We start from the raw sequence: 14,682 nt of genomic DNA on the forward strand, positions 1-14,682 counted from the left end.
CAAAATGTGAATATTTGTATGCTTCCCTGCTTTGAGACCAAGAAGAGGGATTGAATTGAGACTTGTTAAATTTAGTGTAATGAAATATTCTGCATCATTAAACTTTCCTTGATTGTTTTTCAGTTATGGTGGAATGCTGAGTGCTTACATGGGGTATAAATATCCAAATGTGATAGATGTTGGTTGGCAGCCAGTGCTTCAATTTACATGACCAATTTCTGTGGAAGTGAAAGAGACTTTTTCTTCACTGCAGTGACAAAGGTAATGGTAATTTTTCTTTTCTTTTTGATGTTTCAACCTCTTCAGCTTTTTCTCTTGTTCAGGTTGATAATTAGTTGTTCTCTCCATAACATCAGGGAAACAATTAATTCACTAAACATTAAACTCCCATGTCACGAGTGACCAAGACGAAATATCTCCTTACAACATCAAGCAGACAAGTGATGAGACTGAAGAAAAATGTCAAATGAGATCATTAGTTGATCCAATACGAAATTCTCCAAAGTAACATCATAAGAATTGTATAGCATATAGTAAGGAGAATTAATGATGAGATCTGGGAGTTAAAGGTCAGAATTTGTCAATAGTGAAAGATTTGAGGGATTCGGAGTAATTTTTCTCATTTCTGAGAAATGTAATTGAGGACAATGAAAAGCAAGTTGTTATCTGATTCAATTCTAGACATTATTGCTCCTATTGGATAATATCCAAAATATCTGTTTGTTTTTTAATGATATCAACAAAAGAAAAACTATCAACAATAACTACAAAATTATTGCAACATGGCCAGACTTTATAATTAATCAATTAATATAATTATGTCATTTATTTCCAAGGACTTTTTAATGGCTGATGCCAATTGTCCAGATTATGTTATTACAGCTTTTGAAATGATTGAGATGCTGAAAACTCAAGGTGCAGAAGGTAAAATGAATCATGACCCTCAATTAATCAAATGTACAATGCAAAAACCAGAAAATAGGTTTTTCAATTGTGTTATCCTAATATTAAATTCTCTTAACAATTTAAAAGAAAATGAGTAGGAACTCAAGAGGAGAAATACTTGTCAAATCTTGAAAATGAAGGGGTTTACATCTTTTGCTGTAAGTTGCAGGTTGGAAAGGTGGAATGTTGGTATTAGGCAGGGGACTGGGGAACAGTTAATAATCCCATTGTAAGGGATGAGTGTGCCTAAGAGCGACCAGATTCTAATTTCTCCTTACAATTATATCACCCCTGAATAAAACATTAAGGTCACAGGAATCAAGGAAATGACTGCTTACTTATAAAGCTCTTGACTTTTAAACAAATTCTCCTTGTCAGTGCTTCAGGAAATGTATAGAGAACAGTATGGAGAATATTCTTACTGATGTTAGGGTGTAAAGGGTTAGTATTAAGGAGTGCATTACGTAAGTGAATCAGACTCCTTTTGAACAAGCTGTCTGAGTGAGTGACTGTCATTCATATGGGTAGATATGACAAGGGGCTGGTTACATCCTACATTATGGCATGTACGAATGATGGTTCATGATGTTCTTGATGTTCTCTACTTGGAGATCAATAATTCTCTGTGAGTGAAACTGGTTTGGAGTTTTATTTCAGTTTGAATTTATTTGAAATTCTTTCTTCGTTTTATAAGACTTGCTGAACTCTCAAAAATATTTAAACTCTGCAAATCGCTAAAGTTAACAGAACAGGTAACGATTATTTGGTCATCACTCAAAAACTATGATAACACTTGTCATAGGAAGCAGGATTTTATTATTACACTGTAACTATCTGTTAGCCTATTTACTACATCATTGCTATAATAATAAAGTATTATCATTTGTCTCTCAATGTGATCACTTATGATGTGGATCAGGATGTTTTGACTGCATACTACTAGTCTTCATCAGGTGATAAGGTCAACTGGATTAGGGTCTTTTTATAAAGCAAGATGCACCGCTGTAATTGGTTGTTTTTTTCCACTGCCGTGATTGGCGCGTTTCAATCCTTGATGTTAGTGAGTTGTTCCCTTGGTGGTCTGCTGCCATATGGCTCTCCAGTTGTAGTGTTTTTTTGTTTGTTTGTTTTTTTATAATGGGCATCCACACTTCAGGATTTTGTATTCTACTGTTCCTGTTGATGTTGTTAGGGTAAAGTCCTAGGTCTCTCTCCAAAGCAGTTGGTGTCCAGTGTTGTTGGCGTGCTCTGATACAGCAGAGGTCTGGGCATGGGCTGGTCGGATATCTTGGTCATTCTTCTAGACTAGAGCTACTTTACTCCTCTCACTTTGGTTATGTTTCCCTCCCTCTCTCACCCAGTTACTCTTCCATTTCCTCCTGATATCTCTGAGTCTGGTGTCACACATGGTTTGATTTTGTGAGTTTGAGCATGTGGCTTGAGTTTGTGCTTGATTTTTGTAAAACATTTTACCTGAAAAACATAGAATTTAGGGCTTCCTTGTAGATGTGCCTTTGCTGAATTCCAGTATTGTTGTTATTGTTGCTGTTTATTATCATTATTAGTAATAGTAGGTAGTAGTAGTACTATTTTTGTTATTAATATTATTATTATTATTATTATGTGATTTTAATTAATGTCATTATTCTTATTATTGGTGCTCAACTGTCTCCCTAACTCTTGCTGTATGTCTTCCCTTCTGACCCTCTTCCATATATTGTTTCACCAATTATTTATTTTTTGTTTTCATTTTAGATCCCTCGCATGTTAGGCTGGATCCGCAATTCTTTCACAACCCTAGCCATGGGTGATTATCCTTACCCAACAGACTTCCTGGCTCCACTTCCTGGGCCCACTTCCTGGGCATCCTGTGAACTTGGCATGTAAAATGATGGCAAGTGCGTCATCCAAGGTTGAAGGTCTGGCTGAGGTCACAGCTTTAGTATACAATGGCACTAATGGTACACTGACTTGTCTTGATCCAGATACATAGTACATTGAATGTGCAGACCCTACTGGGTGTGGCCTGGGTCCAGACAGCCTTGCATGGGACTATCAGGTAATGGGTTGCATATCCTACTTGTCCACAGCTCTAATTTCTCTTTACAATCTATCCCTTGAATCAAATGTTTAAGCTAGGAGAATAACAGAAATGATCAGCAACTAACGAAGCTCTTAACAGTTTTACAAATTCTCCTTGTTAGAACCTAGGAAATGTATGGAGAACAGTATGGAGAATATTCATAATGATGTTAGGGCGTACAGGGTTAACCATGGTTTCCATGGGATAAAGGAACTAGTTAGGATCATTGGCTAAGTATTATGTGTGCTGTGCTCCATCTCTAAAGCTCCCAGTTCAAACTCTGATGGAATCACTGTGTAGTGTAAGAGGCTTCATGTATTCAGGATCTCTTTCTGTCCAGGGATGCATGGGTACTTTCTGGGAAACCAGGTGAAATGCTGGAGGGGTAACCCTGTTATGGACAAGCATCACAGCAAGTGAAGATGTTCAATACTGCTTAACACTTCATGCCAATGAGATAATTGGATATGCATGTAAAGAATGGCTGGCTCATGAGCTGACATGACCTTACCAGATTTTTTAAGTGATTATTTTATGTGAAGTTTCCTTCTTGAATCATTTTCTATAAAGAATGAACCTTTCTTGCCTGCTAATGCTCAGGAAACAAATGGCACATATAATCCAAGCTTTGACTGTCCACTGAACTATTCAAGAATTAATTTTTGTTTTTTTCAAGTTGTCAAATAAGATTTTTATTTTATCTTTTCAGGTTTGTGCTGAGCTTTCTCTTCCAGCTGGTTCTAACAACAAGACAGACATGTTTCCGCCTCTGCCATGGACTCCAGAAATGATATCCACATACTGCCAGAAAAAATGGGGTGTGGTACCTCAACCTAACTGGGCACACATACAGTTCTGGGGGAAAGGTTGGTTTCCTTAAGACATTGAAATACATAGTAAGAGGTCTTGTTAGATTGAAAAGGAATAATTTTATTAAGGCAGCTACTAAAAACAGGGAAAGAATTGACCAATCGCTTTGCTACCTCATCTGGATGGGATGTTAGAGGATTGCTGTTGACTCTCCCTGACATGGTTTCCTTTGTAAGCTCAACTGCCACCAAAAAGCACTCCTGGTAGGAATGAGTGTGAATCAGTTGTTGTGCACAGCATGTGGTTGTGATGCTGAGCGGGGCTTGATTGAACCAGACCTTTTAATCTCAACTCTATCATGCTAAGCATTGGGTTACACTATTGTTTCAAGTCCCATTTTCATAGATCCACTCCTTTCTGAATGGCAGCAATATCAGTATTTGATTTTAAAGTGATCCAGAATTTTTGTCAAAATTAGAACACCTGAAAAAAGTCCAGAATGTGCGATGACTAATCAGATGAGACTTGAAAACAAATCTTAAAACTAGGATTCCTGTCTGTATTGAAAATTGATGTATTGCTTGATGTATTTATTTTCCTTGATACAATAGTATTTCACACTTATTTCAGTGACCACAGTTTCCTGAGTTTCTTGGTTAGTGTTTAAGTCACTGTGAACTCTTCCTTATTCTAGTTTTATGGTCAGAGAAGTCCTAATTGTAGTGTAAGAATAAAAAACATTTTATTGTAATAAATGGTTTTTCAGATATATCTTCATCTTCTAATATTATTTTTTCCAATGGTGACCTGGATCCATGGAGACCTGCTGGGGTAAGTTAATGGTATTTGAAGGCTCTTGTTGCTTCCATCATTGATGGAATCATAGATGGTTGTTGGATTTAAAATGTATTTATTATATTTTAGGTGTTAGAAGATGTCTCACCAACACTGGTGGCACTTCTGGTCAAAGGTGGAGCTCACCATCTTGATCTGAGGTATGTTTTAACCTTTTCAGTGACCAAATTGATCAATATGAAAATTCTCCTTGCATTTTTCTTATAGAGGTTAAGCCAGGCAGGTAATGAGAATAAAGAAAATTGTCAGCTATGAGTTACCTCCTGATAGAAGGTCAATGTCTCTACTCTAGCCAATATCTAAACATATGATTATGTTTGAGAGAATTTTATCTGAGATCTTGGAGCACATTGTGTGGTAAATTCCTATTTGGAGATTTCCTTCATTCTTCCTGGTGTGCAACCTTCATTTTTAAATTTGTTTCTTTTTGGATTTATTATTAATTTATTATTAGATTTTTACCTGAAGGATAAACTTTTATCAGTGGTTCCTGATCTCCTTTGGTAGATTGCTATGTAGGTTTAAAAGAAAAGCATCTGCTTCAAGCTGGTTTTCACAATGTTTTCTGATAATTATTACTAGTTCAGTTTTATTAATTACTGATGTATTTAATTTTGATATCCAGAGCTTCCAATCCACTGGACCCTCCAGCAGTGACACAAGCACGAAAACAAGAACTGGAACTAATCCAAAAATTCTTACATTAGAGCAACATTATAAATCTCAATGGACAATGACTACAGTTTTCTTAATAATGTTTTCTTATGCATCAATTCAATTATAATAGCCAGACCTGTCTTATTTTGTGATGTATAAAAGAAATAGCATTTCAAAGAAAAGTCAGTTTATGGTGCACAACTTCAAATAAAATTTACATGGAGCATCGAAACATGCTAATTACGAATTAGACCTTATGAAGGAATTTGAATTTTATTGATTTCATGCCAGAGACTAGACATGAGACTTGGATGAGATTCAAAGGCCTTGTGTGGGTGTCTACAAAACGAAGACCGAAGACCGAAGACCGAAGACCGAAGACCGAAGACCGAAGACCGAAGACCGAAAAACGAAGACCGAAAAACGAAGACCGAAAAACGAAGACCGAAAAACGAAGACCGAAAAACGAAGACCCTAATATTTTTGCCCGAATAAGGCACGGACAGTTAAAAAACTAACCCAAAGCGTTCCTCAGCACCAAACGATGTGAAATTAACAGGGGTCTTCGTTTTGTAGAAAAGCCCCCCTAAATCTACAAAACGAAGACCGAAAAACGAAGACCCTAATTTTTTTGCCCGAATAAGGCACGGACAGTTAAAAAACTAACCCAAAGCGTTCCTCAGCATCAACCGATGTGAAATGAACAGGGGTCTTCGTTTTGTAGAAAAGCCCCCCTAAATCTACAAAACCAAGACCGAAAAACAAAGACCCTAATTTTTTTGCCCGAATAAGGCACGGACAGTTAAAAAACTAACCCAAAGCGTTCCTCAGGACAAACCGATGTGAAATTAATGTGACGCCAATTGACGCGAAATAACTGCGGCTTTTGTTTTCCGTTTAAAAAGAACCGTGTGGATCTAAAAAGTAAAGACCGTTGCTAAAACTGTTTGCGACTAAACAAATAATTTAAAGCACTAAGGAAGACCGGGAGCGTTATTTGTTCTTCTTTGGGTCATAATTGAATGTCTTCATTTGAAAAACTCTTTTTAGTTGGAATGAATGAATGAATGAATGTGTATTTATATACCGCACATATCACATACTGTCTCAAGGCGGTTTACAATTCTAATTGAGTAAGATCGAACGTCAGCTTGTAAAGGCGCCTCTGGCTGCCGCCATCAGTCCATGGAACTCTTGTTGCTCTCACTTGACTTGTAAATTTCTCACTTTTTAGTTCGGAACCCGAAAAAAGGTAATTTACATTTTACCGGAAGTACAAACTTTCAGAGCAATTAACTGACACAAGCCAAACATTTCTGGAGAATAAAAAAACACAAATGAAACAATTTTTAAAATTTCTAAACAGACAAATACCTTTTCTCTGCAAGCTATTGACGTTAACTTTAGTGCCAACACGTACAACGGAACTTTTTGCCGGCTGATTGCACTCTACAGACATAAAGCTCATGAAATCGGGTGACCCTAAAAGCCGGAACGGCGGAATGGCGGAACGGCGGAACGGCGGAAAATGACCCCAAATCCTAAAACACGGAACGGCGGAAAATGACCCCAAATCCTAAAACACGGAACGGCGGAAAATGACCCCAAATCCTAAAACACGGAACGGCGGAAAATGACCCCAAATCCTAAAACACGGAACGGCGGAAAATGACCCCAAATCCTAAAACACGGAACGGATCGCAGGGCATGTTGCACAAATTTTGTACAAAGACACCAAGCGCTTGGCTTATTTATCCCCACGACGATAACACGCGTGACTAAAATTAAGTGTTATTAATTTTTTTTCTTTTACTGAGTGGTATAAATAATAATGAACCATTATGCATGAAAGATAGCTGCGTTTTCGCGTTGTTAACCTGTTTAGTTACCTTTTGTTATGCAAAATTTGCCATGAGTTTTAGTCGCGGCATAAAAAGTCGCACAGCATGTGAAAACCAACTCGACATACCACATTACAATAAACAATTGTAACTTTGATACGTTTCCTGGTCACGTCTGTATTGATTTATTGAAACAATAATATCTCATATGCTTGTAAATGTGAGAACATCACAGGAACGTTTTCAGGCTTCTCAAAATATGACAACGTTCAGCCCCAGCTCCAAACTTAGACTAGCGTGAGAGCAAGCCCTCGTTACGAGCCCTTCAATACGAGCGTTTTTTCATCCACGAATAAGTTCTGGGACTTGAGTAACACTAGTTGAAGCGAGGTTTGCAGGGTGTCACGCGCGTGGGAATTTCTCATGGCGTGAAAAGACAAAAGAAAGTTAGCCGAAGGAAGCCGTCAAGAAGAATTTGAAGAATTTCTTCGCGACCAGGTGTCCAAAACACCACCATCCTATTGTGAAATTTACGGCTTACATATCAGCGAAGAAATAAACTTTCTAAACAAAAAAGAGGCTATTTCACCAATTCGTTCAGCGGATTTCTTCTGTTCCTCAACAAATTGCAAATCATCAATTCTATGGCGTTTAAATTGCCCTTTCTGAAAGGGAAGTGTAATTCAGACGGATCTTTGGATTGTCATGGTTTACCATTATTCGAGTGGAAGCAGTTGCGAGACAAAGAAGAGGCTATCGGTCGAGGATCCTATGGTTTGGTTTTTGTGGCGAGAAACAATTCTGAGAAGGTCGTTATCAAAAAACTGTTAGGTGAGGACGAGAAGGAAAAGCGTCTTTTCCTCAAAGAGGCAAAAATACTCCATGGGATTAAAAGTGAACATATCGTTAGGTTTCAAGCTGTGTGCATGGAACCGTGTGCAATAATGCTTGAATATTTGTTTTTCGACTTCGCTCCCTTCGGCAGCTCAGAAATTGTCAGCAGTCTGGACCGACTTTTACAATATATTCACATTAATGAGGCAATCGAACAATTTCCACTTCAAGAAAAGATCGCCCTCGAAACGGCGATAGGGCTTGCACATTTGCATGACCTTGGGATCGTCCACCGTGATATAAAGCCTGCCAATATACTGGTCTCCAACCAGCATTATTGCACTTTAAAAGACAGCCACGAAATTGAGAAAGCTTTTCAAACTAGGCCGATAATTTGCAAGCTTGCTGATTTTGGAGAAAGCCGATCCGTGATTAATCAAACAAATAATGTGTGTCGCATGGTTACGAACAACCTTGCCCGTGGAACGCCCGCTTATCGTGCACCAGAAATATTTTACCAGAACGGATCAGTTCTGTCCTTAGTAGACCTAAAGGCTGTGGATATCTGGGCCCTAGGGATGGTATTGTTCGTCATTATCAATCCCGACTTGAAGTACCCTTTTCAGATGGAGTTGGAAAGGGTTCAAACCGGAAATTGTCTATCTGTGTTAGAAGGGCTCATTTCTAAAAATGAGAAGCCGGCTCACTCGGATCACTATTGCATGCAACATGCAGTAAATTGCCTCCGACTTCGCAAATTATCTGAATATTGTACGCGTTTCCATCCGAAAGACAGGCCAGATGCAAAATACATTGTAGATGTCTTGAAAAATGAAGACCTGTCAAACAGCAGAAACTTACCACTCACAGTCAACCAAGGAACCTGCATTGAGAATGCAACTAGCTCGTACGTTCCTGGTGATGGGACCAATGGCTGTGCATTTCTGTCCGTGGTTTTTGGCGATCACTTGCTGTGCCAAAATGAGAGGTCAACTTAAATAAATAAATTAATACAGACGTGACCAGGAAACGTATCAAAGTTACAATTGTTTATTGTAATGTGGTATGTCGAGTTGGTTTTCACATGCTGTGCGACTTTTTATGCCGCGACTAAAACTCATGGCAAATTTTGCATAACAAAAGGTAACTAAACAGGTTAACAACGCGAAAACGCAGCTATCTTTCATGCATAATGGTTCATTATTATTTATACCACTCAGTAAAAGAAAAAAAATTAATAACACTTAATTTTAGTCACGCGTGTTATCGTCGTGGGGATAAATAAGCCAAGCGCTTGGTGTCTTTGTACAAAATTTGTGCAACATGCCCTGCGATCCGTTCCGTGTTTTAGGATTTGGGGTCATTTTCCGCCGTTCCGTGTTTTAGGATTTGGGGTCATTTTCCGCCGTTCCGTGTTTTAGGATTTGGGGTCATTTTCCGCCGTTCCGTGTTTTAGGATTTGGGGTCATTTTCCGCCATTCCGCCATTCCGCCATTCCGCCATTCCGCCGTTCCGGCTTTTAGGGTCGCCCCATGAAATCTAGCCGCTTTTCACCAACCATAAATGATTGACAGTTCTCGCCTTTTTGCGTTTTGCATTTTGACAAAAGCCTGACTTACCGCCGGCCTGATTATTTCGCTCTTCTTTGGTTGAATTGCGGTCATATCAAAATCTACAAAACGAAGACTGAAAAACGAAGACCGAAAAACGAAGACCCTAATTTTTTTGCCCGAATAAGGCACGGACAATTAAAAAACTAACCCAAAGCGTTCCTCAGCACCAACCGATGTGAAATTAACAGGGGTCTTCGTTTTGTAGAAAAGCCCCCCTAAATCTACAAAACGAAGACCGAAAAACGAAGACCGAAAAACGAAGACCGAAAAACGAAGACCGAAAAACGAAGACCCTAATTTTTTTGCCCGAATAAGGCACGGACAGTTAAAAAACTAACCCAAAGCGTTCCTCAGCACAAACCGATGTGAAATTAACAGGGGTCTTCGTTTTGTAGAAAAGCCCCCCTAAATCTACAAAACGAAGACCGAAAAACGAAGACCCTAATTTTTTTGCCCGAATAAGGCACGGACAGTTAAAAAACTAACCCAAAGCGTTCCTCAGCACAAACCGATGTGAAATTAACAGGGGTCTTCGTTTTGTAGAAAAGCCCCCCTAAATCTACAAAACGAAGACCGAAAAACGAAGACCGAAAAACGAAGACCGAAAAACGAAGACCGAAAAACGAAGACCCTAATTTTTTTGCCCGAATAAGGCACGGACAGTTAAAAAACTAACCCAAAGCGTTCCTCAGCACAAACCGATGTGAAATTAACAGGGGTCTTCGTTTTGTAGAAAAGCCCCCCTAAATCTACAAAACGAAGACCGAAAAACGAAGACCGAAAAACGAAGACCCTAATTTTTTTGCCCGAATAAGGCACGGACAGTTAAAAAACTAACCCAAAGCGTTCCTCAGCATCAACCGATGTGAAATGAACAGGGGTCTTCGTTTTGTAGAAAAGCCCCCCTAAATCTACAAAACGAAGACCGAAAAACGAAGACCGAAAAACGAAGACCCTAATTTTTTTGCCCGAATAAGGCACGGACAGTTAAAAAACTAATCCAAAGCGTTCCTCAGGACAAACCGATGTGAAATTAATGTGACGCCAATTGACGCGAAATAACTGCGGCTTTTGTTTTCCGTTTAAAAGAACCGTGTGGATCTAAAAAGTAAAGACCGTTGCTAAAACTGTTTGCGACTAAACAAATAATTTAAAGCACTAAGGAAGACCGGGAGCGTTATTTGTTCTTCTTTGGGTCATAATTGAATGTCTTTATTTGAAAAACTCTTTTTAGTTGGAACTCTTGTTGCTCTCACTTGACTTGTAAATTTCTCACTTTTTAGTTCGGAACCCGAAAAAAGGTAATTTACATTTTACCGGAAGTACAAACTTTCAGAGCAATTAACTGACACAAGCCAATCCATGATTGCGGAAATTTTGATGCGTCAACTGTTCCCAAAATTCGACATTTTAAACATAATTGCTTTAGTTTCGAACAATATATTACAAAATTAATCCTTTTTTAGACGCACATTGATTTTGCACTGATGTTTTTTGCCATTTCTCATTGTGAATGCTACTATCTCTAGTAACTTTCCTAGTATTAAGCAGAGTACTGAATATTTCCTACATGCTGTAAAATTACTAGATAATGGGAAGCTTAAGATCAGCTAGAAATTGTAAAATACCTCGTGTTACAAAAATACTTTAATGCTGTACAACTCCTGCACCCCCTAAGCTGGCCTCCTTTGCGATTTAAAACCGCATCAGTCTAGACAACTGATGCACCCCTTTTTGTCGCGCGCGGTTGAAATCGACAACGTGTAATAGATTCTTCCTTCCCAGGGGTCTGGAAAAGCGGTTTAGCAAGGGTCTTCGTTTTGTAGATTTAGGGGGGCTTTTCTACAAAACGAAGACTCCTGTTTATTTCACATCGGTTAATCAGGCCGGCGGTAACTCAGGCTTTTGCCAAAATGCAAAACGCAAAAAGGCGAGAACTGTCAATCATTTATGGTTGGTGAAAAGCGGCTAGATTTCATGAGCTTTATGTCTGTAGAGTGCAATCAGCCGGCAAAAAGTTCCGTTGTACGTGTTGGCACTAAAGTTAACGTCAATAGCTTGCAGAGAAAAGGTATTTGTCTGTTTAGAAATTTTAAAAATTGTTTCATTTGTGTTTTTTTATTCTCCAGAAATGTTTGGCTTGTGTCAGTTAATTGCTCTGAAAGTTTGTACTTCCGGTAAAATGTAAATTACCTTTTTTCGGGTTCCGAACTAAAAAGTGAGAAATTTACAAGTCAAGTGAGAGCAACAAGAGTTCCAACTAAAAAGAGTTTTTCAAATGAAGACATTCAATTATGACCCAAAGAAGAACAAATAACGCTCCCGGTCTTCCTTAGTGCTTTAAATTATTTGTTTAGTCGCAAACAGTTTTAGCAACGGTCTTTACTTTTTAGATCCACACGGTTCTTTTTAAACGGAAAACAAAAGCCGCAGTTATTTCGCGTCAATTGGCGTCACATTAATTTCACATCGGTTTGTCCTGAGGAACGCTTTGGGTTAGTTTTTTAACTGTCCGTGCCTTATTCGGGCAAAAAAATTAGGGTCTTCGTTTTTCGGTCTTCGTTTTTCGGTCTTCGTTTTGTAGATTTAGGGGGGCTTTTCTACAAAACGAAGACCCCTGTTCATTTCACATCGGTTGGTGCTGAGGAACGCTTTGGGTTAGTTTTTTAACTGTCCGTGCCTTATTCGGGCAAAAAAATTAGGGTCTTCGTTTTTCGGTCTTCGTTTTTCGGTCTTCGTTTTGTAGATTTAGGGGGGCTTTTCTACAAAACGAAGACCCCTGTTAATTTCACATCGGTTTGTGCTGAGGAACGCTTTGGGTTAGTTTTTTAACTGTCCGTGCCTTATTCGGGCAAAAAAATTAGGGTCTTCGTTTTTCGGTCTTCGTTTTTCGGTCTTCGTTTTGTAGATTTAGGGGGGCTTTTCTACAAAACGAAGACCCCTGTTAATTTCACGTCGGTTTGTGCTGAGGAACGCTTTGGGTTAGTTTTTTAACTGTCCGTGCCTTATTCGGGCAAAAAAATTAGGGTCTTCGTTTTTCGGTCTTCGTTTTTCGGTCTTCGTTTTTCGGTCTTCGTTTTGTAGATTTAGGGGGGCTTTTCTACAAAACGAAGACCCCTGTTAATTTCACATCGGTTGGTGCTGAGGAACGCTTTGGGTTAGTTTTTTAACTGTCCGTGCCTTATTCGGACAAAAAAATTAGGGTCTTCGTTTTTCGGTCTTCGTTTTTCGGTCTTCGTTTTGTAGATTTTGATATGACCGCAATTCAACCAAAGAAGAGCGAAATAATCAGGCCGGCGGTAAGTCAGGCTTTTGTCAAAATGCAAAACGCAAAAAGGCGAGAACTGTCAATCATTTATGGTTGGTGAAAAGCGGCTAGATTTCATGAGCTTTATGTCTGTAGAGTGCAATCAGCCGGCAAAAAGTTCCGTTGTGCGTGTTGGCACTAAAGTTAACGTCAATAGCTTGCAGAGAAAAGGTATTTGTCTGTTTAGAAATTTTAAAAATTGTTTCATTTGTGTTTTTTTATTCTCCAGAAATGTTTGGCTTGTGTCAGTTAATTGCTCTGAAAGTTTGTACTTCCGGTAAAATGTAAATTACCTTTTTTCGGGTTCCGAACTAAAAAGTGAGAAATTTACAAGTCAAGTGAGAGCAACAAGAGTTCCAACTAAAAAGAGTTTTTCAAATGAAGACATTCAATTATGACCCAAAGAAGAACAAATAACGCTCCCGGTCTTCCTTAGTGCTTTAAATTATTTGTTTAGTCGCAAACAGTTTTAGCAACGGTCTTTACTTTTTAGATCCACACGGTTCTTTTTAAACGGAAAACAAAAGCCGCAGTTATTTCGCGTCAATTGGCGTCACATTAATTTCACATCGGTTTGTCCTGAGGAACGCTTTGGGTTAGTTTTTTAACTGTCCGTGCCTTATTCGGGCAAAAAAATTAGGGTCTTCGTTTTTCGGTCTTCGTTTTTCGGTCTTCGTTTTTCGGTCTTCGTTTTGTAGATTTAGGGGGGCTTTTCTATAAAACGAAGACCCCTGTTAATTTCACATCGGTTGGTGCTGAGGAACGCTTTGGGTTAGTTTTTTAACTGCCCGTGCCTTATTCGGGCAAAAAAATTAGGGTCTTCGTTTTTCGGTCTTCGCTTTTCGGTCTTCGTTTTTCGGTCTTCGTTTTTCGGTCTTCGGTCTTCGGTCTTCGGTCTTCGGTCTTCGGTCTTCGGTCTTCGGTCTTCGTTTTGTAGACACCCTACTTTTGCTATGTATTTCAATTTTCCATTTATGGGTGCAAATATGACATATTTTAATGAAATAATTGTAACTCTAAAGTGTCTAATTGATATGGTTGGCATCTCATCCATATCAGACCAGAACAGACATCCTTGTACTGAAGATGATCAGTATTGATTTGCGTGGTTCAATTTGTTATAGAGGAATAATTGGTCATCAGAGAAGTCATCCTTTGGCTTGCTTGCTAACATGGCAGCAGTTAGTGTACCAATAACCATTTAATTACAGTTACATATAACTACAGTTTTCTTAAACTAAATTTCCTTAAACCTGCTCACTGACAAGAAGTACTAATGTATTCCCTTTTTGACACCTTTGCATTGCTTCAAGTGTAAGTTTTCACCAAAAACATCATAAGGTATTTCAACTATTTCCATTTCACAGAGTAATTCTGTATTAAACTTGTGGTTTACTTTTACTTTGAAAGGTTCCTCTAGCCATGGCTTGCCTGCTCCTGTAGCTGAGGATTATAGTCAGGGGAATCTTTGTGCACCCTTAGTAAATCTCAATTTCCAGCAAGGTAGTCAAACCTATCACATAGTTAGTACAGAAATTTTGTGATAATTTGCTTTTAGAATAAATTGCATTTACTGTAATAATGACTGTTAACTAGCTTTTTATTGGCTATGGCTTTGGTTAGATCTTCTGTCAAATATTGCATGTAGAGTAATGAGTTTTATGACTATACTTTCATGGTGAGATGAGAAAGCTCATTTGCATACATATTTTAATACTGTTGAATGCTGATAACTCA

The 14,682-nt window shown here is 38.6% G+C and overlaps 1 protein-coding gene and 2 pseudogenes across 6 annotated transcripts in view; all 3 read left to right on the forward strand.

The window, feature by feature from the left end:
• Window positions 1-855, forward strand: part of LOC149037003 (uncharacterized) — an 81,396-nt gene extending 80,541 nt beyond the window's left edge. For all 4 annotated transcript variants that reach the window (XM_089188295.1, XM_089188293.1, XM_089188292.1 and 1 more), the window contains 2 exons: window positions 124-261; window positions 837-855. The gene's annotated coding sequence lies outside the window, so the exon portion shown is untranslated. The remainder of the gene's footprint in view (window positions 1-123; window positions 262-836) is intronic.
• Window positions 208-5,582, forward strand: LOC149037007 (dipeptidyl peptidase 2-like; annotated as a pseudogene). The gene is made up of 9 exons (XR_016181368.1): window positions 208-261; window positions 837-924; window positions 1,474-1,570; window positions 1,640-1,697; window positions 2,701-3,004; window positions 3,738-3,894; window positions 4,605-4,669; window positions 4,763-4,833; window positions 5,319-5,582. The product of XR_016181368.1 is annotated as a dipeptidyl peptidase 2-like (transcript).
• Window positions 5,583-6,829: 1,247 nt separating this feature from the next.
• Window positions 6,830-9,023, forward strand: LOC149037008 (tyrosine-protein kinase Lck-like; annotated as a pseudogene). Its single transcript, XR_016181369.1, has one exon. The product of XR_016181369.1 is annotated as a tyrosine-protein kinase Lck-like (transcript).
• The last annotated feature ends 5,659 nt before the right edge of the window (window positions 9,024-14,682 follow it).

This window comes from Pocillopora damicornis, chromosome 11, assembly GCF_964200805.1.
Source record: "Pocillopora damicornis chromosome 11, jaPocDami1.2, whole genome shotgun sequence".
Taxonomy (NCBI): domain Eukaryota; kingdom Metazoa; phylum Cnidaria; class Anthozoa; order Scleractinia; family Pocilloporidae; genus Pocillopora; species Pocillopora damicornis.